The sequence below is a fragment of the Galeopterus variegatus genome, unplaced genomic scaffold (genome assembly GCF_000696425.1).
Source record: "Galeopterus variegatus unplaced genomic scaffold, G_variegatus-3.0.2 Scaffold4232, whole genome shotgun sequence".
Lineage (NCBI taxonomy): Eukaryota > Metazoa > Chordata > Mammalia > Dermoptera > Cynocephalidae > Galeopterus > Galeopterus variegatus.
Genome location: NW_007730343.1, coordinates 158037 through 185405, shown reverse-complemented (window position 1 = coordinate 185405; position 27369 = coordinate 158037).

The window sequence follows — 27369 nt, the reverse complement described above, 5'->3', positions numbered from 1 at the left end:
AAGGCTGAGAAAAAATGGGAAATAAAAAGAGAAATACTTTTATTTTTAAATTTTTTCAAATAAAAAATGTCATCAGATGAAAAAAATCAGAATGAATGTTTCCCAAATTCAACTTTGCCCTCCCTAGAAGAACTTCACAGTTCTATTGTAGGTGAACAAACATAAAATATTTCTTCTTCTCACAATATTCTATAAATAAGACACAAACAAAACTGTTTGAATAAGATGCTCATTATTCCAAGGGCATTATCAAACGCATTATTTTAGTAAAGAATTCTAGGAATTAAAAACAATCAGAAGAGAGATGAAGGAAAAAATATATATATATATAGAAATTGAGGTTATCTACGCATATGTGGAAGTACCAATGACTTTCAAATTATCTAGAGAAAGAGAATAACATTTTCACGTGGCTGTGCTAATGATTTTAGCATGCTCTACACACATGCACACACACACACACACACAAACATGCACACACTACTGTTATCTTTACAGTCTGGCCTGAAGCACAGAAGCCTGTCAAGAGAGAAAAAGAAATCATTCCCCTACAGCACTCCTACAACCGGTCAAAGAAAGCAGAGCTGGTAAACAGATGTTCTTTGCGGTAAAGATGTTATGATCGCCACTTTATCCCAGCAAGCTTTGAAAAGCATTTCTTACAAAGACCTTCCAGAAAGCTGTAACATATTATGGATGACAAGAATTCAAAGTCTATCTTTTCAAATAATTTGTGGGTAAAATGAAGAACGGCAAACAACACTGGCTTCTTGAACATTCTACTGAAGTACAGGCTTTTTGCTTCAGCTGCATCAGAACATTGGGTTTCTTCTAATCTAATGATAAAAATTAGTTCACTTCTATCTGGGAAGCATTCCTGAAAAGTTTGCCTCAAACTCTGTTTTAATTATTTGGTAATATAGATAATATGATTACAAGAAACCTACACAATCCATTGACAACTGTCTTCGTTATATCCATAGTTATTATCAATATCATTAGTGTTTCTTATAACCTCACAGCTGAAATATCTCAGTAGTCAAAATTACTACTTTCATGTGGCTACTAAAAGGTTTTAAAATTGACTTCTTGGCTTTATACTACTATGGACTAGACATGTTAAACAACCTGCAATCGGATCATTTCAACCCTACTTTCATTTACCCAAATTCCATAAGACATTAGAAATGAACGTGAGTCCTATTATTCAATGACTAGAAAGAAGATGTGTACTGTATACTGATTCAGCTGTCTAGATTATCTCTAATTTTATAGCTTTAGAACTCTTTTAGTCCATGAATCTATTCTTTGCAATAGAAAGGATCTAATTGAATGTATTGGTCTAACCACCTTCTATTTGAATGAAGAGAAAAGAGTAAGTTTTACTTCAACTTTGGAAAAATCATCAGCTATTTGAGACAAGCTCTATTCCCTCATGTCTAACATTGGAATCCTACTTTTAACCTCATTTAGTGATGTTAATGTACTTAGAAAATATAAAGCCACATAGAGCAAATCATGGGATAAATGAAATACAGTTCTGAGTTTAAAAAATAAGATGAATCTGAAGAATAATAAAAATGCTACTAGCTGAATCATGCAGGGTAAGCCATTCTGTTGGGTGTCTAAAGGTCACAAGAGCATGATTTACTTGGATCTCTTAACACTTCCAGGAAGATCTGTGGCTATGGGCCACACTGGACCATCTGAAGGAAGAAAACCATTAGAGGGCATACTTTTCTGGAGCACAGTGCCAGATCATATTCACCTCTGTATCTCCCATATCACCTATTATGATGTTTTGCACTTACTGGAAACTTAACATGTTTATTGACTGAACAAAATGTTCTGCTCTCAGGTAGAATTTCAGGAACTGGCAGCCCTCCACTCTTTTTCCTCTTTGTTCCCTGTCACATCAATTCATCCCATTGTCATCATAAAACTATACAAAAAAAATCCTGACTCTAGGTGTTAAGCAATGCTAGAATCCAGGAAGGATAAGATATGGTCATAATGGAGAATGGGAGTAGCACGGTACAGAGATTATGGGAGCTGGGTTTCACACTGTGAGACCGGGATAATCAACTCCTTTCCAAGCCACACACAATAAAGTAATGGGATAGAATTGTCACTTTGGTTCTTCCAGTTCTATAACTAATCTATAATAAACAAGTGCCCTATCCACAGCCCTAGGGCTGCCTTAGACTCTTCAGGACTTTACATATACCCCAGGAAGCAGGATTTGTGGGAAAGAAAAAAAATCCAGTATTCTTACTAATTATTTTACCCTGTGTTTTAAAGAAAGAAACACTAGGTTCTTTGAAAGGGCTAAACAGACATTAAGAAACACAAGAGGATACTCCAATCAACCAATAATAATAAATTTTATATTTATATTTTTTTGAAAGATAAATTGCCACAGCCCTTTTGTTGACAATACTAGTAAATTCTGGCATCTGTCCATGTCCAGGTTGATCATTACTATCATATAAAATTTGAGTGGTGCTCAGTACACAGCCTGAAGAGGCTGCATTCTTAACCATGCCAATACACATGTCCATAATTTTTCAAGACCAAAATACATTTGGTGGAATGTGTCTTTGCTATGTGCAAAATATACAGCATTTTACCCCAATCATTTCTGGGCTTTATAACTAAGCCAAGGATTTTGTGTTCCATTTTTATGATGAAATGCAGATTTCCTATTAAAGGCAACTACTTTAATTCAAAAGATTGAGTGTGATGGTGCTTAAGAATATTTGTAATCAGTTAAATTTGGGGGGATGAAAAATAAATACAAAAGAAAATATAGAATAAAAATTTTAAACTCAGAGTGGATAAATTACTTGCTCGAAATTCAAAACTCTCAGTTGTTAGTTCTGAAACTCAAAACAGCAGTCAAAAAAACATTGTGCATGTTTTTCTGTACCTTTCAGTGAAACCACCTAATGATAGCCTTTTGCTTATTTATGTATTTTCAGTGATTGATTGTATAAGAAATGTTGGTATTTTCCTACTGTTTTCTCCATGCATCATCTAGGCTTTCTCTCCTCATCTCCTTACAGCTCAAAGCTTTCTCTTCTTTTGTTTTCTTGACATGAAAAATAGCTTCTAGTAAAAGTAATTACATAAAATGAAGGGAAAACCTAAATCTTAATTACAGAATAATTAATTATAAAACCATTAGGTAGAATGATCATACTTGAAGGGTGCTTCTTCAATAAAAATTCTCTCAACAATTTATTTTCAGCTACATTTGTGGTCTTTAATATCCTCACTCTTTACCTTTTGATAGCGAGTGTCTCTACATAATCGACTCACTTAGTTAGCAATTACTCATGGATTGCAAGTTATGTGCCAGGCATGGATCTGTGTTCTGACGTTATAGTACTGAATAAAAGAAAAATATCCTCCTCTCACGAAGCTTATATTTTAGTGGGGGAGGAAGTCAATGAACATTAAATATATAATTTCAGGGGCTGGAAGGACAAATAGACTAGAGTGGGGTTAGGGTCATAGTCACAGGATTGTGCTGTTTTTTAATAAGGTGACCAGAGAAGGCCTGGTAAGATGACACTTGGGTAGAAGTGTCTGGAAAAAAAAAAAAGAAACCCATGTTGGTCTTTGACCTTAGCCACATTCTTCACTTCAGCTTGGCATCAGCAGGGCTGATATTCTGATGCCTGTCTAATTGTGGTTTCTCATATGCTTAACAACCACAGAGCAATGGCTCTCAACCTGGGGGTGATTTTGCCCCTAGGGGACACTGGGCAACATCTGGAGACATTTTCGACAGTCACAACAGGGGAAGACATTGCTACTCACATGTAATGGGTAGAGGCCAGAGACACTGCTAAATATTCTACAGTGCACAAGGACAGTCCCCCACAACAGCAAATGATCTGGTCTAAAATGTCAGTAGAACGAAGACTGAGAAATCCTGCCATAGAGACTGAGGCATAACTGGCCTTTCCAAACCCCTCAATACCTACCTAAGAGAAAACAAAAACAACAGACTGCCATCCTTTGAGCATCTATGCATAGCACTGATAATTTATTTACAAAACATTCTTCGTAATCCATTAAAGCAAGATGTAATTACTAATATTTAATTACTTCAGTTTAAAACAACTGCTTACATATAAAAGCCATACTGTGTTGTTTCAAATACCCTGTAATTAAAATCTGCACTAATTTCAACAGTTCCCAGTTCAAAGTATTGAATTTTTAAAAATGTATTTTAACTCAAATGATGTTTTCCTATTTGAATGAAAGATTTCAAACAGTAACAATTGTCAGGAAAAAAAGTGAGGTCTAAGAAAAACAAACAAAAAATTACTCGATGGGCAAGAGTTTCGCTCCATAAGCAAATATTTAGCTATTCACCACTAAGAGGTAAGCAGAAAAGAGCTGATTTAGTTTGAGAGCTAAGAACCTAAGTAAGTTTCAACATGAAAATGTTGAGGGCCAAGCCCGTGGCGCACTCGGGAGAGTGCGGTGCTGGGAGCACAGCAGCGCTCCCGCTGCGGGTTTGGATCCTATATAGGGATAACCGGTGCGCTCACAGCGCTCACTGGCTGAGCGCAGTGCGGCCGGTCTCAAAAAAGGACAAAATAAATAAATAAATAAATAAAAGACATGAAAATGTTGAGCTTTTGTGTGTTATTGGAAAATTAGATTGGGTTTCTGGGCAAGGTGGCAGAATAGATGGTCCAAGTGTCACTCTCTCCCACAATCAACCAATTTACAACTATTATGAAGCAATGACAGCCAAGTTGGGGCTGCTAGAGATCAGGCGAAAAGGAGGAGAGACCTGCGGAGTTCATGAAGGCAGAAGAAGCCATGATGAGAGAAAGAAAGTATCGCTCACACCATTTTGAGCCCCGGCTGCTTCAAGGCTAGAGCTGGTGAGCACACAGAACAAGATCTGGCAGAAGCCGCAGCTGTGCCCTTCCTATGAACTTGCTTGGAGGCGGCAGGGGAGAAGAGGGCCGTGGTGGCCCCCAGGCAAGCAAGTCCACTAACAGGGTTCCTGTGGACCCACACAGGAGCAAGGAGTCACAGACAACCGAAAAAGGAGCCACTAAGAAGCCCATGAGTCATTGTAAGGGAATAGCATATGGCCCTTCCCATGGGAAGTGTTTGGTGTATGGGCAGTGGGGGAGATGGGCCTTCCAGGGGAACACTGGGGCACAGCATGGACAGCTGATCTGCCCCCCAATCAGCACAGGCCCACTCAGTGGAGACTGGTCAGAAATATAGAACTGCACGGGGTAGAGTTTGCTGAAAATTCTCAGGCCCAGACCAGAGTTTCCACACAACCCAGGTGTACTGGACCATGTAAGACCTGGAAGTATATACAAGGTCAACAATTAAAATGTGAGCTGCACAAAAAGCCTTCCCCAGGGAATCAGCAGCAAAGCAGCAATTTAGTTCACATACAGGGCTCAAGTGCTGGTCCCCACAGAAAGGTCCCCCATTTTAGAAGTAAGCAAAGGACAACAAGTTAGTTCCAGCACAGAGTTTAAGTGGTGAGAACAGCGAATAATCAAACCTAGAAGGACTGGAAGCTCCCTGTGCTCCCAAACCAGGGAGTAGGCATCCTCAGCCACATCCACCTGATGACCATACCCAGCCCAACAACAACTACTAGGCTATGACCAGAAGCACCCCAGGCTCCCAAGCCAGGGCAGTGGGGAGCCAAGGACCTGAGCATGCCCCCCGACACCTGTCACCAGTCCAGTGAAGACCACTGAGCCACTGCAGGAAAAGTCCTGGGCTCCCTAGCTGGGGTGAAGGTGGGGCTGATGGCCTCAACCACAGCCCACCAACATAATCATCTCGCCCAGTGACGACCACTGAGCCGCCAAAGGAAGCACTCTGGGCTCTCAAGCTGGGGAGGTGGGGGCCTGGGGGCCTCAGCCACAACCCCCTTGCCATCCACAATCAGCCCAGTGATGATCACTGAGCCATCACAGGAAGCGCCCCGGACTCTGGAGCCAGGACAGTGGGGGACCAACAGCCTCAGCCACCCACCACCATCCGTAACCAGCCCACCGATGACCACTGAGCTGCTGCAGGAAGCACCCTGGGCTCCCAATCCAGGGAGATGGGAGGCCAAGGGCCTCAGTCATGACCCCCCCCAAATCCGCACCGAGCCCAGTGATGACCACCAAGCCACCACAAGAAATGCCCTGGGCTCCTGAGCCAGGGTGATGGGGGGCCAAGGGCTGCAGCCACACCCTCCTGACATCTGCATCCAGCCTAACAAAGATCAAACTGCTGCTGGAAGCCCTTTGGTCTTCCCTGCTGGAATGATGGGGTGCCACAGGCCTCAACCAAGCCTTCCACTCCTTCCTACTTTCCCCACCCTATTTCCTTCCCCCTTCTCCTCTTCCCCTTTCTCACAACTGCTCTGCAACATCTTAGAATGTAAAAAATAAATAAATAAATAATAAATAAAAAAGAAAATCTGGCTGGTATGAGGATGTCTATAATTTTAACTCATGAACATATTTGCTAAAAGTATTTTAAGATGCCATCTACCCTGGCATCTCTTCCAATGCAAATGTAATCACCTGTTTAAAAGGAAAGGAAAAAAAGACATTTTATTTTGTTTCTTAAGGCAAATGTGAAGATAGCATTTCATATATAAATTGCAGATATGCCATACAAAACATCTCTAAGATAAGAACAGTATCTCTTCAACGTTCTGTCACTGGAAAAAGAGCAATGCCTGCTTATCCCACTGTCACCAAAAAAACAAGTGACAGAAACAGGAAGCTACCTCTGAGGAATGCATTATGCACACTAGTGAGTAAAGCAGACAGTTGGGGGGACACAAGGCTGTGTTAAGGACATGGGTTCTGGAGCCAGGGTTGAGTCCTTCCACCCCCATTACTTGAAGAATAATCATGGCACGTTCCTTAACCTTCCTCTAAGTTCCCATTCTTTTTTTGTCTGTAAACTGGGGGCAATGGTCATCAAAAGTCTCCCTATGACTGTCATGTGCATTAAACGAGACAATGTTTGAAAGTACTTCCACTTCACCTGGCACTCCATAAGAACTCGCTACTTACTGACAGCTATTAGTGATAGTGATTAGCTGCACATGGATTGAAATGCTCCTGCGATTTCTTTAATACACAAATCCATACCCAGTGATCTGAATCGTGGTGAAGACATGCCAGATTTCTGCTTGCAGGAGGCCCCTGGAAGTCTGCAGTCGTCATCCCTGTGGATATTACCCCAGGACCTGTCCACTGAGGGCAGTAGTTCACTCTGAAGCAACAGAGCTGGTTCTACTCTTGCATCCCCCAAATCACTCAGCTCAGCTCCCCAGTCTCTATTCTTTGATCTAAGTACTTGGGTAACAAGACAACAGTGGATAGGCCAGTGAGGAAAAGAGTAGAGAGGAGGAAAGGAGAACCAAAAAATTGTAACTTTGGGTGTACTAATACTGATGTCTGGCAATAGATAGACTAGTCAATGTGAGAATAGGCAACTGATGGGTAAACAGCTAAAATCCCAGACATCCCATGGTTATCATCCAAGAAGTGTTAATTCCACTCTCCTACAAAGAGAGGTAGCTTGAAGACAAAAGGCATATTTTATTTAAATTTGCTACAGAAAATGCCTTTAAGTTTATTTTATACTCCTTTACCTTCTATTATATGGCATAATCAAGAAGTGGATTTGTGAGAAACAAAAGATTTTGGAAGCAGCTAAATTCAGGATGGGGTATTATTTATTTAAGTGCTGGCTACTTCCACCACACCCCAAGCATCTCCTCTTATCCAACACTTCGATGATAGTAGGGATGGATTTCACACAGTCGGAGGCTGCCCAAAGACAATGGAATGTCCTATAGAATCCCAATAGATAAAGGCTCTTGCTGCTCTTTTGAGGAGGCACTGAAGGGATTGTAGTTTTAAACAGCGACAAGAGGCATGGAAATTTATATTGTTTTCCAAATAAAAGTACAAAATAAACTGGAGATTTATTGCACTTGTCTTAATTTAGGCAAAGTTCATTTAACTCAATTTCCAAAGGATTAAACCTGAATCTTTAAGTGGGTTTGCCCTTTTTTGTTTTTAAAGATGACCAGTAAGGGAATCTTAATCCTTGACGTGGTGTTGTCAGCACCACGCTCACCCAGTGAGCTAACCGGCCATCCCTATATGGGATCTGAACCCGTGGCCTTAGTGTTATCATCACCGCACTCTCCCTAGTGAGCCATGGGGCTGGCCCGCCTTTTTTAAGAAAGCTGAGAGGCTTACCAAATTGGGAAATATATTGTTCCCTTTGGTAAAAGTAATTATAAAACTATAAAAAAAAGTTATTATGAATAATGTTGATTTTTATATTTCAGAGCATACACTTCTGATTTTTATTTATTAGCTGGAAAATGCCAATGACTAAAGTAGTTGATTCATTTAACTAACCACAGTGCTTTACCCCAACAATTGAAAACAACTTAAATTTCAAAATTTTCACTGAGGCCAGGGAATTGAGACTGCTCAACCTGTAAACTCTGTGTACTTCTCTTTCAACACTTTAAATATGTACCCTGTCAGTTTTAAGAGAGACAAGGTGCTGATTATCCCCACTGGTTAGCCAAGACATGAAGTAGAAATTTCTGGCACTGTAGAGTCTAACTTTAAATATGTCCTTTCTTACAGTAAAGCAGGCTCTTGGGGTTGAAAGAAAGGGAGGGGTGGTGGGCCAGAAATGCATTAAAAAACATTTTTCTTCCCGCTTAGTCGATGATCGCTTGATTTAATTTATGAATGCCTAATCTCTGTTTAAGCTTAAATTCTAAGGTACTAAAGCTAATTTACGAAAGCTCTGATGTAAGCAGCCTGAACATCAGCTTAATAAACAAGTATTACTTACCATCAGCAAGTGCCTAGTATATTTGTCAAGACACAGGTGATGAAGTGGTAAAATTTACTTTAAATTTCCATGAAATTGTTATAGGATCATGTGTTTCTTCTGAATCATTAAATATAAATGTTCACATATTTTAACAAAAGTTACTGAAATGATTATTTGTATAGGACAAAGTAATAGTAAATATTGAGAATACTATGCACAATCGAGAATGCTGATTACTTTAAGGGCAGATCAACTTTCTGAGTTATTTTTATAACTACTGTAGACACTTCGAAAAACATTCCTTTGCTTTGAGTTGTCAACATTTCTCATCAGTCTTTAACCTGGACAGTCTTAGTACTGCTAATGAAAGAGAGAAGTGAAGCTTTCCTGGTGAGGGAAGAGAGAGGTTTGTGTGAGATGAAATGAAAATATTTGTTACTCCCTTCTACTTATTCCCATTCCCATCCACCACTTAATAATTCTTACCAGGTAACTTAGTGTACATGAGTGGGAAATCACGATGGTTCTCTGTGTTCACACATGCAATGAGGGAATAGAAGGACAGGGTACTATTTACATGTGATTCCTTAGTCTTAAAAATAATACAGTTACATCCTGATCCCTCCTCATCTATCACGTTTGAGAAGCACAGCAGAAGTCCCATGTTCTCCACTGAACAACCAAAATGAAGCTCAACACATGGAAAAAATACCTCAGGTGCAAGAGGGAAAAAGAATCTCCTTACAGTTTCCAATTCTAAGCAGGTTTTGTACAGTGTCTTTTTCTAAACTGCTTGCAGGAGCAATTTACGTGCTCCTGATTACTATAACATATTGTGCTCTTAAAAAGAAAAAAGCAATAGGACTTTGGGTTCTTGTTGGCATTCCATTTCTATTTTATAGATTATTATGTTGTCTTCAAGCTGAGTTGAGTCTGAAATTAATATAATTAACCCCCTGCTCAGCTACGCTCATCTATTTTCCATTCTCATTCATCTTTTCTCTCTGCCCCTGAAGACAGTCTTGGAAAGGAAGGAAATCTGTGTTCAGTGGACTAACATTCATTGTTAGTTCCCAGACTTCTTTTCTAGAAGCCAGTATCAGTTGAATGTGAAAACAACTTGAGAAATCACAAGAGACCCTTCACAGCCGACCAGCTTGTGTTCCATAAATAGCACTTACATTTTCTGTTTAAAATGTTATAAAAACATATTAAGGATATCAGACAGACAAAGGATCAGATAAAAACTGACCACAAAGGTTTGAATCAAGACAGGAAATCTCATACTGGGATATAAATGGGAAAGAGGAAATTCGGTATCCAATTTTGGACCAATCAATAATAAAAGACAATATGCCAAATAAAATAGGATTCCAACTGCCACCCCCCATCCACCCACCTTTTTGGCTAAAAAGTACACATGTATGGCTTAAACTAGAAAACTGGAGGGTCACTATATTTTTTATACCTGAAAAAGAAAACTTGAACCTATCTATTCTATTTTAAAGATTCTGTTAAGATAATTAGTTTACTGCTCAAAATATATTGACATCCCATGTATGAAAAATGGAAGATAACCCAGGACTCCAAGTCTCCCATTGACTTCGATGGGAATGTGAACACTGGAGACCTTCAGGCCACATGTAGCGCATATAAGGGATTGATTTGGCTCACTTAGTGTTCTAAAAATCATAAAACTTCACAAAACATCCATAGTTTTTTTCTTCCTGAAAATCAGAAGATGTGAAGAAACTGGCACTAAATCCCCAAATGAGCACAAACCCAACTGCTTCCAGGTCTACGCCATCCAATTTGCCAGTCCCCACTCATCCCCACTATACAATCTCAAGTCACCCTTCTGGTTCCAAAGTACCTTCCTGATCATTGTACACATACAGCTTTGGGATCCTTGGCCTAGAAGCAGAAGTGCATATGAATCCTGCTATAAATGCTCATGTTTAGACCATAAAGAGGTTTTAGGAAATGAGCATTCCCGTAAAGACGTGGGCCAACAGACATGAATGACACACAAAACTTCCTTCAAATACTATGAGGATCTAAAACAATAATGAACCCTGAAAGTCTTTATTAAATCACTGTACACTATATATGTATTCTCAAGATTTTATATTAGTGCTGGATTTCTGATTTCACATGGTCAAAAAATAACTCAAAGGTATCCTTAATTTGGTTTTCATTTATAAACCTTTATAAATTTTTACCATCAGCACAATCTAATATATGTATGTGTAGTAGATATAAAATGGTATTATAGTTTTGTGACCATCATAATACCCAGAACAATGAAAAAAAATTCTTAGTTTGTCTTAACTACTGCACTAGTAGTGGTAATCCAATTTATAGACCTTTAGATTAATACTGATAAATTGTGAATGTATACTTTTAAGCTAACTGACTTATGGTTGCTAATGAATACACTTGCATGTATATATATATGTTCATGATGTATTAAAATCTCTGTATCTCTATATACCTATATCCTTCTTTCTGCATTTCAAAAGGCCAACATATTGTCACCTGTTTTTAATACTAAAGACCCGAATAATGTATAATGCAGAGTTATACAATGTATATGGGGCACTGCCTCAATCATGCAGAAATATCTGTTTCTGTCCAACTGTTCTCAAAATTCTCTATTAAATCACAATTTGGGCTGAAACCAAAGACATGTTAATAAAGTAATAGTTGCTTGAGAAAGACAAAGAAACTTCAGATTGAGATTATCTGTCATTTACTTCATAATATCAAAGAATATACATGACTAAAAATATTACAATGACTCTTTTACCTTTTTTAATTATAGAACATGAAATATTATATAAAAATGACAAATGTCATAAAGTCCTCTTGAATTATCTGACATAAGCACTACCCTATTAAAATAAACAATGAGGGCTGGCCCCGGGGCTCACTCGGGAGAGTGTGGCGCTGGTAGCGCCGAGGCCGCGGGTTCGGATCCTATATGGGGATGGCCGGTGTGCTCACTGGCTGAGCGTGGTGCAGACAACACCGTGCCAAGGGTTGCGATCCCCTTACCAGTCAAAAAAAACAAAAACAAAAAAACAAAAAAAACCCCAATGAAATAAGAGAACCTTGTCTATTATAATTGTGCTATCGAAAATAAACGAGAGGAAACTGACTGTCACAGATCAGTGGAAGTGTTGTATCACTTGTAACATGATTCAGCTGTGAGGATCAGTCAACCATATTCTCTGTGATAAAGTGACACATAGCTCAGGCATTCTAACCAAATGAGAAACCCTTAGGAAGACATTCTAATTTAAATGAGGTTTAAATTCATTTCAAAATTTATTTAAGTCACATACTTAGAGTGTATATATTTGTATTTTCCCTATTAGCCATTCAAATGACTTCTTTCTATTGGTTCCAGAATCTCATCATAAATGAAATGATTATAATGTAGGATAATTTAAAGGTTGATTGGTTTCTGCATTTACAATATATGTGTATATGTATTTTTCCCTTTCCCATGTTAATCCCATTGAGAGGGGAATCAAGCATGGGATTTAGAATCAGTATACCCACGATCCCTCTGACCACATTTTGCATTGTGGATCTCTTTTACCTGCAAATTTATCTACTAAGTGGGGAAGAAAGTACAGGACAGAAGCCATCAGAATGTCCCCATTTTCATAAGATGCTGGGCTACTGTCATCAGCACTACAGTTCTGCCAAAGTGGGGATAAAAATACTTGCCTTTTTACCAACAGAGGTTATGACAAGGGTCAAATGAGATATAAACTTAGTTTAAATGTCAAATTCTGAGGTCGGTGAGAATGAAAAGCTGGATAAGCAGACACTGTTAAAACTAGGGCAGAAAGTTATCTACTGCAGCAGAAAATCTCTGGCTAAAGTTCAAGGACTCGAAATAACAATGCAGAACAGGATGAAGATAAAGAACTTTTATTTGGGCAGACTTGGTCTAGAGTCCTGACTATATCACTAACTATGTCTGATCTTGGACAAGTCCCTTAACCTCTCTGATTCTGTTTGTTGTTAGAACTGGGACAACAGTACCTTCCTAGCAAGAAAGTTGCACCATTAAATGATAGAATCTATGTTAAGCTCCTAATACAGTGCATAAGACTAAAAGTGGCTCATCCTATTTATCTATTACATTTATCTATCACACATACATACTCTCTCTCAATCACCAGTATATAATCAAATATATTCTTTCCCTACTCTATGTAAAAAAAAGTCTTATTCAAATAACAAAACTTCTCCTGGATTTATTTTCTTTGTAAAAGCTTCTGTGATAACACTATATATAACTTAAATGTCAACAATAAAACATAGATATTATTTTTGATTATTTCCATTTCTCTCCTAAAATTTCAAAATATTTTAGTCAGTTACTATATAGGGCACTTTTGTGTTGCCCAGACTCCTTTTCAAGGAGTGTTGCCCTCAGCTGTCAGCTTTCTATACACACTGCCCCTGGCTAGACAGAGCCAACCTCCAGAGGCAGCCTATATCCAGGGACTGGGTGGCATGGAGTGATACAGGCCAGGCCTCCCTGCTCCAAATCAGGACAGTGTTCAAGGGGCCTCCCAGCTTTAGAGCTCCCCACGGGTTTGCTGAGGCCTTAGGTGACACTACATCAGAGCCCAACTTCTTCTGCCAACTCTCGCTCCTTCCCTTCCTCCTATAGATGGTGAGCCCCAAAGCACTCCCTAATAAACTTCCTGTACAAGTCTACTTCCTGCAGCTCCTGAAGTGCAAGTTATTGTTTAGAGAAACCATCTGCCAAAACTTGCTGTGCTTTAAAAATTATGAAGGTCAGGCTTCCTGTACCATCATAACTGAAACACATTTTACTTTTCATAAGAGCTGGTATATCTCCTTGCTCTACAACTACAAATGGGTACTGAGAGAAAATATGAAAATAGTTTAATTTAGCTAAACGATTAGTCTGTCTTATTTGATCACTGAATCAAATGGTTAATCAAACTCAGCAGTTGTCTTGACATTGTAGAGACAAAACCTTAGATATGTCATGCAAAGAAGCCTATCTTTTGAGCCCTTGGCAATTATTCACCTCAAACTTCTCTATAAAACTGTTTTTTCTCCTCACAGCTATATTCCATTAAAGATGAAAGTTAAAACATTAGGTTTTGTTTTTCTTTAAAATAACATTATACAATATCTTGGTCATCAAAAACAGGGAAAGAAAAAAAATGCTTAAAAATATGTATTTAAGCTGCCCAAAAGTTTTCCTCCATCCCTTTCAACTGTGTTAGTTATTAAAAATGAAGGTGCTTTGTCAAATGCATTTTAGAATATCTCCAGGCCAAATCTACACTGATTTAATATCTCTGGCAATTTAATAACTTTTCTGAGAACTGCAGTCACTAAATCCCCATCTACAGGGTCACTACCACTTTTGCCCCAGGGATCTAGACAGAAGGAATGATCCACAAATTACTGGACACATGTACAAAATCAGAGGTTTATTAATTTGTATAGTGGTGACAGTGAAATATTTCACATGCTATTTAATGTAGGACAACTGCAGAACTGCACAAAATTTCCAGCATATTTTTAATAAGATATTTTCCAATTGCACATCAGAACTGCTAAAAGAAACAATTTTTTCCTCTAATAGGAATCCACAGTTCCCAGACTAGGTTTTGTTATTAAATTATCTTCTCCAATCCACCCTGCTTTCCCTCCCTCAATTTCATCATCTGATATCCATGAACATGAACTTGTGCACCCTGTTTTACTCATCACCCGCCTGCTGCAACTCTCTTCAGTGTGAATCAGTCAGGTGTGGACCCTGAACAGAGACCTCACTGCCAACCCCTTCTTTCATACAATAAACAGTTAATCTCTTAAAACCGTCTTATTTCATTGTCACTCACATCTGCAAGAAGCAGTACAGCATGATCATCAGGAGCATGGACTTGGATCTGGGGTTCCCAGAGTTCAAATCCCAGCTGGGCCTCTTGTTAGCTACTTGATTCAAGCAAGTCACTTTAAAACCTTCTATGCTTCATTTTTCTTTTTTCATCTATATGGTAGAGATGTTAATCATTCCTACCTCAGCAGGTTATTGTGAAGATTAAATTAGTTAACATATGTAGAGCATTTAGAACAGTGCCTGCACATGGCATGGGCTGTGTAAGTGATTAGTTTACTCTTTTCATTTTCCTTGAGTTCCTCTTTTCTCCTCTTTGAAGAACTCAAGCCTGCTATGCCATCCCCTCATGCTACTGCTTGATTTCTCTTCTTGATTCACTTCTCTCCTCTTCACAAAGCTCAGTCTTCCATACCCATCTACTCTTTCTTTTGGCCTCCATCTCCTCCATCTCTACCACAGTGCATATTCCATATCTCCACAATTTCTGATACTTATGGTCATCCACCTCCAAAGATTTCATCCCACTGAGTCTTACCTGTGTTAACATGTAAGATGTAATTTACTAACATCGACAGTAGATTGCAAGTTGTAACTTTTAAGGCACACCAAATACAGGACTGCTGCTAGTGCACAGCCTGGTGCTGATTCTTTAATGGGTTATACAATTAAACTCTTTCTTGGCTCAGTTTAGCAGAGAGATACCATGACAATCTGAGTGAAATGGCAGAACAACTAGAATATAAGATGTAGTTTCAAGTTAAATACGAACTTGAATTTTTTAAAGAGTCCACTGCTTTTCTGTTAATGAGGCATGGTCTCTGCCAACAAAGTGCGTACTCCATCTAACGTCACCAGCAACAGTATCAGCTCTGGTTTAAAAACTTCCTGAGGTTCTTCAGAGCTATGTGAGGTAAAAAGGATGCCAATCGCTACTATGTATTGGCCATGCAAGGCAGGCAATAGTAAAACCTAATGGGAGCCAATAAACAGAGTAGACGGCTCGGAAAGTACCTAGCCAACAAATAGGTTCTGTGATAATGTGACATTTTTATAGTCACATTTTTTAACCATAACAGCACTTGAATGGTATGCATTATAGTATTTCAATTTAGTCATTTATCTAAAAATGAGTTTTATCTTGGCTCATAAATAAGCAGTGACATTCCAGCAATTTGAAAAGCTCAGCTTTACCCTCTACTGCGAAGCTCACTTTACAATTACAGAAACACATGCCCTTTTGTGCCATGTTGCTTAATCTTTGATTTATGGCTCCTATCTTTGTGCTAACCTCTTTCTGTAAACTACAAAAAAGGTTGTACAAGCTCAGCTATTTCATTCTTATTTCTAATCTTAATGGGTTATTTTCTTGATAGTGGCCACGTATCTCTACCAAGTAGGCTAGGGAGAAAGTATTCACCCTTTCAGTTCACCAAATACTATTTAGTGTCTTGGTGTATTCTTGTAGTGTGAAATAAGTAACACACTTCCCTAAAAGCCTGGCCAGCTCTTCCAGAAATCCTTTCTTTACTGATCCCTTTCACAGCCTGCTCTAAGGTGCCTCACAGCAAAGACCTTAAGGACAACTGCTGCCTACTCTCACTCCTTTCCCTGCTTCACTTTCAGCAGACTCCCTCAGTCAGCAGGCTAGAGGAGAGAAAAATGATACATCAGAATGGTTTCTCCTCCAGTTCCATCTTGTCTTACTTTCAGTGGTGGTACTTGGATGTTTACAGAACCACTCACAACTTCTCCCACAATCTCACTACAGCTTTAAGTCTTATCACATAACTCAGGGAACACTGGAGATGGCTTTTATGGCAGTGCACTTAATTTGAGGGAAATCTAAGTCTTGCTCAAGGTCCAAGGAAATGAGACAAGTGTAGGTTCTTATGTCCTTCTCCACCTGTATCCAAACGTGGCAGGTGCTTCAAGGTCTGTGCTCTGTGGTGGTTGCCAATGACTTATTTCATCACAGATGGATTTTCTTCTGTTTTTCACTATTTCTGTTATTTTAGAAGGTGGGGAGAAATGTGCTTTTACTAAGGTACAGAGAATAAAAGGGGATTGAGAGGAAATACCAAATGTTTTGAGTCTGTATCAACCAAGGAAGGCAAAGAAGCTATAAAAAAAAAAAAAAAACAGACAGAAGAGCCTCACTAGGTGAGGTGCTTATCATTAATTTACTGTTTATTATGTTACGTAGTGCTAGGGATAGTCCGAATGTTTGTACCCCCCACACAATTCATAGGTTGAAACCTAACTGCCAACGTGACGGTATTAGAAGGTAGGGGCTTTTGGGAGACGATTAGGTCATGAGAAATTAGCACCCTTATAAAAGAAGCCCTGGAGCCCCTTCTGCCATGTGAGGACACAGCGAGAAAGAGCCATCTGTGAACCAGTAAATGGGCCCTCAACAGACACTGAATCTCCTGGTACCTTGATTTTGGACTTCTCAGCCTCCAGAACTGTGAGAAATAAATTTCTGTTATTTATAAGCTACCTAGTTTATGGTATTTTGTTATAGCAGCCTGAATGAACTAAGACAGGCAGTCATTAAATCAATAAATATTTTTTTGATTTCTAGGCAATTCTCCTTAGGGACATAGTACCTTTACCTTGAAATACATACAGACTAATGATATCTTCTGAACATAGGGAAGACAGTGTATTTTAAGGATTCTTTCTGTTAAGATGTTTTAGTAAGTAGCTAAAATAATGAATAGTAAAAAGGACTGCTTAATGAACATTCAACCAATGAACTTGAGATTTCCCACCAAACAGGAATCAACTGGGGACTGTATTTTAATATAATGTGTGCATGAAATGACTGCTTACCCCTAACATTTGTCCATCTCATCATCTTTTTTTATGAATTGTGTGGGAAAACCAAATGCACTTAGACTGCTCCCTAACAAACATAAAGTTCCTTAAATAAATTTTAGTGCACAAACTTGTGATTTTTTAATATAAAACAAGGCAAATCTTCTCCTGGTATAACACATTTACAAAACATGGAAGCCAGTTGAAAATACGAGTTAAAGTACAGATGCTGTAACTGCTCACTTTCTCACTATTGCTAAGGAATGAAACTGTATGTGGAGGCCCGTGCTTCACTGAGTGCCTGCTCCATCCTACTGTGTATAGTGGCACATGTTTTTCTTTTTTCATTTAATCTTTAAAATTAAATCTTTAAAATCTTCCCAACAAAGAAGGGACTCCATTTCTGCAGTTAAGCAATTTGCCCCAGGTACTAAATGGCTGAGCAAGAATTCAAACCAGGCGCTCGAATCTCAGGGTCCACACTTTTAACCATTACTCTCTACTGACAACCCCTAAGCTTATGATTACTCCACATGAAGCTTCATTTTTGATTAAAAGAATACTAAAGTGCATAACACATTTCATAATTACTTGAACAATTAATTTTGAACTGAATTTAATAATTTTGGGTACCTTTATAATTTTTGACATCTATGTTTAAAAGTCGTGCCATTTTCCTCTCTCATGATATATCTGCTTTTTTCCCTCTCAGGCTGTTGTCTATTTATAAGCTGCTTTCACACTTGCACAGAATGGTTGCTCCTCTAACTCTAACAAGCTTATTGCACCAAAGTTGTTAAGATTTGTAAGTTAAATAAAGTAAGTTCTTCAGTGAGTTCTAAGGAACACATGCTGGGCTCTTTAGTCATCTATCCATCCACCCATTCATTACCTTTAAGAATCACTATAGTAAATTCTCGCCACTTGACTTTTATTGCCTCTACTTCAGTATATATCTCTTTTAATATATATATATATTTTTTTTTTTTCCTTTTTGTCTTTTTTCGTGACCAGCAACGGATTGCAACCCTCAGTGTCGCGCCCGTACCAGACCGGGACCGGCAACGGGATCGCAACCCTCGGTGTTGCACCCGCACCTCGCTCAGCCAGTGAGCGGCCGGTCTGTATGTGGGATCCGAACCCTCGGCAGGAGCACCGCCGCGCTCCCAAGTGGTGCACTGTAGCAGTGCGCCACCGGGCCGGCCCTATATATCTCTTTTAAACTCTCATTTGTTTTGCTGAAATACTGTACTCATTGGACTCCCTATAACAAATCTCTCACCCAGTCTTTACTTTCTTTGCTGCATTACTTTTCCAAAGCATAGCTTGATTTTGTTTTTCCCCTTTAAAGGAAATAACGTATGTAAATAAATCAGTGCTTTGTCTGGTCTATAATAAATGCTTAGTAAACACCACTATTTTTGCTGTAACTATGTGCCAGACATAAAGCTAAGCACAGGGAGTATGGCAGACATGAATGAAACATGTTGCCTGGCACTGAGGAGCTTGAAGTCTAGTGGAGTCAGAGAAAATTAAATAATCTATCATCACACAGTCATTAAAACACTTCACCCCAACTTGGGTAGAGGCAGAGGTCGGGATAAATGAGCTGACAGAATAAGAAGTCTGGGAACAGAAATAAGAACAGGAAAATACTCAGGAGACTAACAGGCTCTGGAAATATCAGGAAGCTTCAAGTCATCCAGTAAGGCTGGAGAAGGGTAGGGGGTGGATCATGGGTCCCATAAGGCTGGACAAGTGGGCAGGGCCCAAATCACAAGAACTTACATTTCATGCTAAGGATTTTGGATTTTATCCTAAAGTTGATGAGGACTTACTGAAAATTTATTGGCAGAATTACTGATGCAATCAATTTTAAAAAGATCAACGTGGTAATAGTGTAAGAACTGATCAGCAAAGGGTACAACTGGGTTAAAAGGTTGAAGTTCTCACAGGGGAAAATGATGACAACCTGAATACAGATCCCAGAAATGAGGATGGAAAGGAGATAATAATGCTGAGAGTAACTCAGTAAATAAGGCAAGACTTGCTCAGTGTTTGAATTAGGACATATTGGGGGATTCAGGAGAAGGGAGTATTACAAGTAATTTCCTTAAAAGCTGGGGCTATCAACTAAACTAAGAAACTGGGACAGAGCCAAAATTTTGAAGGAAAGGTGATGAATTTACTTTGGGGATGTAGACTTTGTGAGAGTTTATAAAACATCAAAATGCCGGCAGCTAGAAGACAAAGAGGACTTCTAGCCTAGAACTAGAGTTAAAAATTTGGAAGTCACCAACACAGGGGACAGTATAAGCCTTGAGAGGGGATGACACAATTTATGTAGGATTATTTATTATTATATCATTCACTGAAAAAAAAAATATACAAGCTCCCTTTTTCTGCAGTGGGAAACAGATCAAGATTTGGCTCCAACCATTCTTTTAACATTATTTCCTGCCACTCCATACCTCATTTTACTGTGAAGTCACATCAAAATACAATTTCCCAAGTTCTGTCAGACCCCAAGGCCCACCCCTAAATTTTCTGCCTGGTGAACATTCTCTTGGTATTTCACTCTAAATTTCATTCTCTCGATCTTTTCGCTTTTCCTGGGACGCTTTCGATAATCTGACCATCTTCCTCCCCATTCTAGGTGGGGTTCATTGCTCTCTCCTCGCTTCCTTCAACAGCACTGGGTCCACGCCTCTGCTACTGATACACACTTTTTTCTTCTCTACTAGATAGAAAGTTCTTAGAATGAAAAGACTGCATCCACACAAAGAAAGGTACCAAAGCATGTTTACAGAATGATTGTATAAAGTAATGTGTCCTCCATCTGCAAACACCATCAGTTACTCTACATTAGAAAACCCATGACTACGCCTGTTTGGCAAGCAGCCACAGAAGATTCTTGGGTATAATGTGATATTTCCAGTATTATCCACTAAGAAATTTATTTTATTCCCACATTACTAGTACTCATGTCAACACAACCGATGTGGTGAAAACTCTGTAATCATTAAAAATAATAATTACTATGAATACACTAGTTCCTCTCAATGAAAATGTGACTGTTATTTCACTCCAGGCAAAAAATAAGAGATAAAAATCTAAACAGAAGTGGAGAATTGAAAAGAAGCAATGGGAGGTTTTAGTAGGATCAACTGGGAGATCATTACGGCACTTTGATGTAATATCTTCTTCAGAAATGATAATTCAAAGACAATAAATAGTTAAGAAAGTTTATATTTGTTAATTGCCCAATGTGAGTATATAAAAGCATTTTTTTTATAAAGACAGAAGACAGGAACCCTACCTGGGGTTGACCTTAAAGAAAATGCTAAATCAAAAAAGAGATCCAAATGTTTAAATGACAATAATTCCCTCTAGAAGCATCAGCTCTCTGACAACAGGATATTTGTTTTTGCCTACTCAGCTCCTGCACAGAAGGGACAACCTATAAATCCTTGTTTGGACTAACATCAAAAGACGTTTCAAATTGCTATTCCTCCTCTGACTCTACTTAATTGTAAAAAAGAGACATTTCTGAAATTCTCTTTCTTTCTAGTTTGTTAGGGAATACTTGCACAATTTCCCCAAGACATTGAAAGATAACATCCACGTGGTCTGAAATTTCAATAACTATGACAAATTTATTATTGAAAGGAAAGCAATTGTAGTATGTTTTGTTTTTCAAACTGACCACTACTTCTTCAGGGAATTTGTTAGTTTTTGTTCTTCACAAACAGTTTGATGAGGGTACTATAAGTTACAGATGAAACGACTCTAAATATCACAAAGCGACCTATTTTATGTGGCTTGAAACTCTAAGAAGTCACAAAAATGTGTATGAACAGAAAGTCCACTACACAAGTATTAGAATGCCATTCTCCTATTCAGAGTTGATTATAAATAAACACAGCTACCCTCAAGAGCCTACAAGAAATTCAGTCCTAAGGATCATCTGCCTTGAAACTGTCAAGAGGCTATAAATGTAAAAGTTCTTAGTCTCAGCCCTTATAGTAATGAAGTTGAGGGTGCTGAGTCGTCCATGATTCAACCCAATTATTTAGTGGTCACAAATGGGGTTTATTACTTTAGCAGACCCAATTATCCCAAGTAGGTTATGTTTTAATTTACTAAATACTTTGAAGTTGCAACTTTCCCTTCCAGACATGTTGAGACTGTGCACCCAGTGCGAAGAAACAAGGTGGGAAATCCTTACTTCACTTTTTATTTTTGCCCATGGAGCACTGCCTAGCCTTAGCCTTTAACCTCTCTGTTTCACTTTTCTTATTTTTAACATTTGCAGGATAATAGTTTTCTTCTCACATTAAAAATTTTTTAAATAATGCAACAATATTGCAAACCCAATACTTTGTTTTAAAAAACCAAACAAAAAGCTAATTACTTAACCTTGCTGAATACCTACTATGAGCCAATAATTGTACTAAATTCTACCTAGATCATGTCATTCTTACAATGACCCCTGAGACAGGTAATCACTTGTGTCAGTCAGGTTCCTGACAGGAAACAGGTGGCACGCCCAAATGCAACTCAAGGGTAGTTTAATAAAAAGACCATTTGCAAAGGTATGGGCAGGGTCTGGAGAAGCTACAAGAGATGGTGAAGTCCCTGAGCTGGTAAAACTAAAGGGGAGCAGTTATTAGCCCAAAGCATCTGGGAGCGGACAAAGTTACCAGAACTCAGAGAGCAGCCTTAGGGAGACACCTGCCTACCAGCAGCTGTGGCCTATAGTAGAGGGAGGAGACCTGGTAAGAATAAGAGGGAGCCCAGGGAATAAATAACCCAAACTCTCTATCCCCACCTGTTTGCCAACCTTCTGCTGATGCCTCTCTTTAGCCAAACCCAACCAGAAGCCAGAGAACAAAGGAGCCTGCTATTGATTGATTCCATAAGGCCGGCCAGTGGCCAGTATCTTAGCACACAGAGCATGTAGAGAAAGGTAGAATAGATCTGATATTCACTATTCCCATTCATCCCGAGCACCTAAAAGTTACCTTGAGTAAATGAGGTAATCAATAAATATTTGTTAATGAAAAAAGGAAGAAACCATATCAATATAGTGACAGATTCAATAAGCTGTCCCAAATCACCACATAGTAAGCAGCTGAGAGCCAGGCCTTGCTCTGCAGTTCAAGTCCATGCTCATAACCAGGATGTCCTTCTGCCTCCTGTCCACCATCTTTACATGCTGTTGGGTGTTTTGGGAGATAGTGGGAATGACTGAAATTAATGCCCTCAAGAAGCTTGTAATCTGTGTGCTAGTTTTTGTTATGTAACTTTTCTATCTCACTATTGTCAAAGCTGCAAAATTTCCTTCTAGCATCCAAAGTTCTGTAAAAGCGGGTCTTAAACCTCTTTCAATTCCATCACCTATTCCCACTAGTGGCTGAGCAGTGAAACCTTCCATCACATGGCATTTTGCCCACTTCTTTAACGGTACCCTGCCCCAGAGGGATGTTCTGAGTATAAATAACACAGGTAATGTGATATCTTTTGTGAAGACAAGCCCCTAACCCCTATGAACTGCAATGGAGTAAGTCTTAGGCCTTATATTATGAGCACATTTACTTGTAAGACATGTTGAAAGATTCATTTATTCAGCCAACATGTAACGATCATATAGTACACACCAGACACTGTGCTAGATACTTGCACAAATTGAGAAAACAAGTCATACCAAAATCAACAACTGGCTTTCTATAGGAATGAGTCAATAATTATTCACAGGGCGAGTAAAAATGTGTTAATTACCAAGAGAGGTCATTGTACACATGCTGGAGTGCGATCATGATCCTGGCCCCCAGCAGCACCCTGCCCTAGTTCTCTCCAGGTGGTTCTGAGCATAGATATAGGATATAATTCTGTAATAAGCACAGGTAGTCCTAACTCTGATTTTGCTCCTTAAGATAATCAAGTATTCTCTATTTTTCCATCTCTTAGGACGGGCCCCTACTTTGAAATACCAGTCCCTTCGTGCAAAAGCCTGCCTCAAATAGATCAAATAGGAATTTGTCCCTGTGGGTTTTTTCTTAGGTCTGCTTTTGAGCATGGGGCGGCCACTCTTTCATGCCGGATCCTGACTGAAATAGCACATAGCAATCTTTCGTCTTTTTCAGGGACAAGGCAAGAGAGCTGGCACAGCTACTCCCTTTCATGCTGTGTAAGCATCAGCTTTGCATTTTTAAAAACTATTGTACAATGTGACATGCAGTTAGTTTTGCCAAAGGGGGGGGGAGAGAAAAGAAAAGCAGAGTTGGTTTTTCACATGCAAGTTTTAATGATTTTGGAAAAACCATCAATCTGGATCAAATTTCTGCACTAATTTGACAGTTTCCCACTAATGGCAAGAATGCAAAACCATCAATTAGCCTCATGATACTCAGATTTTAAAGAGCAATCTATTTTCTTGATAATTCTAACAAATGGAAAAATTCATTTCACTAAAAACCCAAATACTTAAAACTTCATGATGCTTATTTCATCCAAGAGCTCTAAGTAAAATTACTCTTTCAAATACCCTCCAAATGTTTACTTAGGTACACATACCTGTTCTTCCACTGCCGACCCAGACTCTGAGTGTGCAGGACTTTTGCTGCATGCAATGCATTTACATACATTACATAAGAGAAAAGCAGCGATCAAGTCTGTTGCTGGGAGAGGCTCACATCCCCTCTTCTCACCAAATCAATCTGTTACTTTCAAAGAGCTCTGCTATATTTCCTAGCAACATGAGTAAACACTGTACTACATCCAGTGCCCAAGATTTGTAACCATGTTAATCTGTGAGTACTCAACTTAATTAAAGATTAGACTTTTAAACTGTATTTTTAGTACACAACAGCACTGCTAAATTATGATTATCAGCAGCTAAGTGTGCTTACGTCTGCAGAACTGAGGGAATAAAAATGAATCACTTATTTCCATCTTGATATGACTGATCTTCTCTGAGGCGTTATTCTCTGAGTTCACGGGCCTTAGAGTTCATTGGAATTCTATGGTTAAAACACAGCTTGGAGACCTCATTTATGAAAATTCCTTTAAACCTTTCACCACTTTGACAAATCCAGTCCAAGTTCACTGAGCCAATTCAAAAGTAGCTCTCAGCCTTTTTATAGGTTTTCAATTACACCAGCACAGCACACCAGAGCCATCATGTTTGAAGAAATATATTTCAGTCGCAGAGAGGCATGAGTTCTTTTTTAAGGAATCCAAGTAAAAGCAGCATTCCCAAAACTGGAGCCAATAGATGCAAAACTTTGCCTATCTTGAACCATCCTTGTCTTACTAAAGACAAGATCATCAAATTACTAAAACATGGCTAATGTTTAGTTATCTACCATAGAATGTGTGCTATAATTTTTCTAACTTTTTAGAATTTACTTTGCAAAACTCTTGGCAAGCTACCTCACCCTCAGACTGTTCCAAATACTTTTTTTTTTTTTAGGAAATTGTTCAAAACATTTTGAGACTTCATTCATCCTCCTAATACATGGTGTGTGACAGCAGGATTTACTTTTCCTATATGCACTCAGAAACAAAAACTCGAAGCAGGTCAATGAGCTCTCGAGGTTGAAACTGGTTAATCAATGGTAGAAAACTGAGGTTACACCTAATCCAACTTTCCATTTCAGTGCACTCTTTAAGTGGGCCTGAAATAGCCAGACTCTTTGCTGAGACAGAAATCCCCCTTTAAAATATTTGTATGACTTAACAAATCAAACAGATCAAAGAATATATTTTCTTCCATTTTCAAACTCTGAATTTATTTGAATATGTGGCTAGTATGGTTTTATGGGAGTAACAATCCTTTAGACTTGGTTGTATGAATTATTTAAAGTGACGTTTGGGATAAAGTGGACAAGCAAGCACATGCACATTAGTTGGTTAGAAGCACTGGCAAAATTTAAATACTGTATGTGCAAAGGCAATTTTACCCAGGATATAAATCTCCCGTTCTCTCATGGGGAGTAGTGATGACTCTAAAACCACTGGAAACATAGAGAAAGCTCATCATGATGACTGTAACAGCTCCCTGATGCAGGCTTTCTTTCCTTGTATATTTAATGTTCTATATGACAGTTAGCCTTTTTTGTAATCTCAGCAGGATGCTTGATCAGCAGATGAGTTTTCATTTTTGTGTTTGGGCTGTTTTTAAAAATTTTTTTTAGTTTTGTTAAATAAGACTATTACGATTCAACATATCAGACTGCTTATAAATTCCTTTACTATTTGATATTAGAAGAGATGAAACCAAGAGCTAGACAAGATGTGTATAGGCTCAGGACAGTTCTAGGTTAGAGGGCTAGACTTGTGTCTGTACAGGCCTCCATTCAGTCTGACTTAAATGCGGTGCTGTGGCACTAGACAGAGCTGGGAGATTGAAATGGAAGCCCCTGAGACAGGTGTAGAGCCAGGGAGTAGGGGCTGGAGAGGCGAGCCGCCTCATGCACTCCCTTCAGCCCCAAGGTTACACACAGCCCTCCTTCATTCATTAATGCACTCATCACGTTACTGGGAGCCAGTCAAGGGCCTACTAAACCCTGCACTCTGCACCAGGGATAGAAAGATGACAAAGACACATTCTCTACCCTCCAGAGCCCCAGTGGAGAGCACAAACAGCCACGTACACCTCCTGCAGCAGCAACAGCAGAGGTTTGAGCTAAGTGTTGAGGGAGACAGAGGAGGTAGTCACTGAGTCTGCCTTGGGACTCCCAGGGCTTCCTCAGAGTCCAAGCCTGCAGTTCACTAGCCACATATGACTGAGTACCGGAAATGTGGCTAGGGTATAAAAAAATAACATAAGGTATCTGGTTAATGATTTTTTATATTGGTTACATGTGGAAATGCTAATATTTTGGTTATATTGGGTTATGTAAAATATATTGTTAAAATTAATGCCCCCTGTTTCCTTTTCCTTTTTTTTTTTTTTTTTTTTTTGGCAGTTGGCCCATAAGGGGATTGGAACCCTTGACCTTGGCGTTACCAACACCATGCTCTAACCAGGTGAGCTAACAGGCCAGACTTCCTTTTACTTTTCTTAATGTGTCTATGAGAAAATGTGAAATTACCTATTTGGCTTGCATTTGTGGATCCTACTACATTTTTGTCAGTGCTGGTCTAAGCAGTCATAAGACAGTACTAGGGGAGAAAGCCTGGGGAAGCTGCCTCAGGGGCAGCTGGGCGAGTGGGGAGAAGTAACTGTAGAATGAGGAAGAGACAACACACAGGGGAACCCATCAGGGGCTACAAAGAGGCAGCAAAGACTGGTAATGAATTTGCTTTTTGAGAAGGGCTTGCCTGCCGGATTCATTTGCAGTCAAGAGAGACCAGAACAGAAAGGTTGCAATAATAACATCTCAAATAAATTAGAAGCAGCTTGTGGTTTACAGTGAGCAATGCTCTACTGGGGACCAGACCAACTAGTTACCCCTGTCTTCACCCCGTATGTGGTAAAGTCATTTGGTCACTCTTGCCTTCTCATCTGTGAAGTGGGGATTGAGATTAACTGCTCTGCCTATGTGCCCCTCTGACTCTGTCAACAAAGTTGCCAGAAACCAAAGCACACTAAACATCCTGGGGGAAGAAAGGGCTAGAGAAGTAGACAGTGTTTTGTGACTAGAGTTTTGAAGCTGCAAGGAATGAAGAAACTTGAGTACACTAAATCCTTTATACTTCCTTTTTCATAAAACGTATCATACTCTTAAGTTAATTATTAGTGCCCTTCCCGGCAAGAC